The sequence below is a fragment of the Labrus mixtus genome, chromosome 9, assembly GCF_963584025.1.
Source record: "Labrus mixtus chromosome 9, fLabMix1.1, whole genome shotgun sequence".
NCBI lineage: Eukaryota > Metazoa > Chordata > Actinopteri > Labriformes > Labridae > Labrus > Labrus mixtus.
Window position 1 is genome coordinate 27,032,818 of NC_083620.1, and position 3,299 is coordinate 27,036,116.

The window sequence follows — 3,299 nt, forward strand, 5'->3', positions numbered from 1 at the left end:
TCCCATTAGAGTCCATACAAACGTGCCAATTTTTACTGCAGAAATAACCAAGTAGACTGTCTGGTACAAAAACTACATTTTGGTCTCTATGGATTGTTTCTATATTTTTAAAAATGGAACAGGAGGTTTTTTTTTAACATTCTTTTTAGTGGTTTTAATGCTAAGAGTTATGCATACTTAGGGGCATGGCTGATTTGACTGACAGGTGGTTCGCGGTGAAGCTGTTTGACAGGAGGCTAGGCTTTACTTTTTCTAAATCCCGACAAGATTCATTTGGCGCCCAAAGCTCCAACTGCTTATTTCTAGATTAGCCTGAAGTAAGTTGGAGTCAGCATTTCAAACATAGCGAGCACCGTCTTCGAGTTTCATAACACCTCTTCAGAAACCAGTGGGTGAAGTCAGTGAGACTACGTCTGTGTTTTAAACAGTCTATGGTTTCTGTTTTTATAAGAATGTTTGTTAGAATAATGAATCAGGGAAGCTGATGTTGGACTCGAAGTTGCCCTGGCTACAGGTAGCTTAAAGGCTCATTATTATTACTTTGTTGAAGGTTCTTGTTCTTTTAAACTGCTGTCAGAGAAGCTGGATCCTACGACGGAGGATTAGGGCCACGTTAAATTATTATTATTTTTTTAATTTCTAGATTATTTTACTTTATTAAAAAATAAAATTGTAAATTTACGATATTAAAGTTGTAAATTTACGAGAATAATCTCGAAATTTATTTAAAAAAAAATGTTTTAACATGGCCCTAATCTTCCGTCATAGGATCCTGATAGAAAGGTTTTATTTTTTAAAGTGTGGAAGCTGTGTTTTTTTTTACTTTAAAGAAAATAAAGGATGAAAATCGGTGCAGCAGAATCTGGATTATTAGGTCTACCCACATTACCCACAATGCAATTCAACCAAATCATATTCACTTCTGAACAGTTTTGATTTGTACATAATAAAAAAAATGATTCACAGTGCAAGTAAAAACCTTCAGAATCTGTATTTAAACAGTTGCATCTCAGTTTTTCCTTTCACTCTTAATTTAAAATAATCCACGCTGCTAAACCGGCTCCATCTGCGGCTCTGGGACTTCACCGTTTGTGGGCTCGACGCTGAGACTGTGAGGGAGAGAATGTGCATGTCAACAACCTTTTTATACGGTACGATTAAAGATGGAGGAAAAAATAAGAAGTGTGCTGGGATGATGCTGAAACTAAAAAAAGAGGATACATGAAGGATGCTTGTGTACGATAGACACGACCGTTTCTTAATCCTATTTTTAGAGGAATAAGAGGAATAAATGCTATGAAGGTACAGTGTTTTTTTTCTTTCTGTTTTTCCCCTGGAGAACATAAGGTGTATATTTTATGTGCAAAAGAAAGAAGAACTACATCAACAACAAAAAAAGATGAAAACAATCTGTTCTTGTTTACAGAATCTCTGTTTTTCTAAATAACTGATCAGTGTCAGAAAATGGATTATCACCTGTTTTTCATTTGGATATCGAGGTTTGAGTATTTGTTTTGGATTATGTTTTTCTTTCTGTTCTAAAAACAAAAACATCCTGTAACAGTCAAGTCACAGGTTCCTATTCTACAAGAGCCAAAGCTTTGGATCAACAGCCACGGTTATTCATCACTCGACTTAAAAAAAAAAAAAAAGAAACAACAACTGCAGTGTAAATACCTTCCAAACATTTCCAAAACATCTCTTCAAAACTGAGTTTATTTTTTGATTCTTGGTTTTGATTGTTTCGATGTAGAGTTAAAGTACCTCTGGCCTTAAACTGCTTTAAAAGGTGAAGACTACTTCAGAACCGCTCTGATGGAAACGACGCACTGGCAACAATTTAGAGCAGCAGTGAACGGTCAACATTTCTGGAAGGAAATGAAAGATGAATGAGATAATCTATTAATCTGCTGGTTTACGATATGCCCTGTTGGTACGGTGCAGAACAATGCTTGGGCCATGCTCTTGATCCAGCGGTCAAAAACTTCACAGAAGTTTGTGAAATATTGAAAATGAGAGACCCTAAAAGGAGGAGTACGCACAAAGAGATTCAGTTATCAATGACTGGCCGGTTTGCTCAAACAATTTATTATTCTAAAATGATTCTTTCCACCTTACTGTCGCAGCACTGAAACAAGAACAGGGAGTTGAAATTGAACAAACTCATTATGGTCACAAATGTGAACACTGACTGCTGAAGTGTCTTTGAGCAAGACACTAAAGCATCCTCACTTTAAACTGCCTGAAACTGTTGCCACTGTGTGTTGTGTGACCTGGTCTGAACCCCCTTGACAACTACTCATCAAACTAGAAAGTATTCTTCAACTATCAGAAAGTTTTATTAGATGTCTGTCGGGTTTGAAACCACAAGAATTTTACTTTTGTTAGGTACTTTGATGAGCTCGTATTAATCTGACAGTGAAAATGTTGTCTACCTGTAGGTCTTTCTTTTGATGATGGGTCCATCTAAGAATAATTTATGAACAATTGTGCAGTTTGTTTACCTGCTGCCTAAAAGATGTAGTTTCAGATTCACAATTTTAGTTTGGATAACTACCCAAATTAATAAAAATCTACTGACAAATTTTTATGTAAAATATCCTTGGGAAAGTTGAGGTGACACAAAATGGAATAATCCCATTAACATTAATAGAAAACAAAGTAAACTCAGTTTAATTTACAATCATGAGGGACTCTTAGTGGTTGATTGTTGGCGTTTCTGCCTCTAAACTACAAGTTAAACTAATATTCCTGATGACCATCACATCCTGCCTTTTTTGCCTCGTCTGGTTAACTAAATTAAAATATTTTTTTTTAGTGTCACCAAGCAGGTCACAGTCATCAAATCATCTTTGGGGGGGGGGGGGGGTTCAGACTTGGTACAGTCATGAGATGGTCGATGTAGTCTTCACTCCCCGGTGTATCGGAGCCATAATTTATCTGTTTATAAGTCATTTTGATTATTTGAAACAACTCTGGAAAATGAAAAGAATAAAGCTGTACAAAAACTGGAAACCTGGTCTCCTTTTTTATTTGAGAAAAACCCTCGTAGTAAGGACTGATCTGTTTGGTTTTTACAGAATATTCTTCAAACAGGACCAGTTTGTCTCAGGGATGCATGTAGAGTGGCTCTTATTTCCAACATACCCAAAGTGTGAAAGTTCACCAGGTCTGAAGGCGCTTGATCAGGATTGAAAAGGTTGTATTTGTTATTTCTTGATGTATTTTGTAACTCACCTTATCCTCCAGGGTTTTGTGGGTGTTAAAACGAATTCCACAAGTGTTTAGGGTGCTGCCAC

General features: G+C 36.4%; 1 long non-coding RNA gene across 1 annotated transcript; it reads left to right on the plus strand.

Moving 5' to 3' along the window:
* The first annotated feature begins 773 nt into the window (after nucleotides 1-773).
* Nucleotides 774-3,015, plus strand: LOC132980846 (uncharacterized). Its single transcript, XR_009674206.1, has 2 exons — nucleotides 774-2,266; nucleotides 2,316-3,015. It is a non-coding gene; the product is annotated as an uncharacterized LOC132980846 (long non-coding RNA).
* Nucleotides 3,016-3,299: the final 284 nt, after the last annotated feature.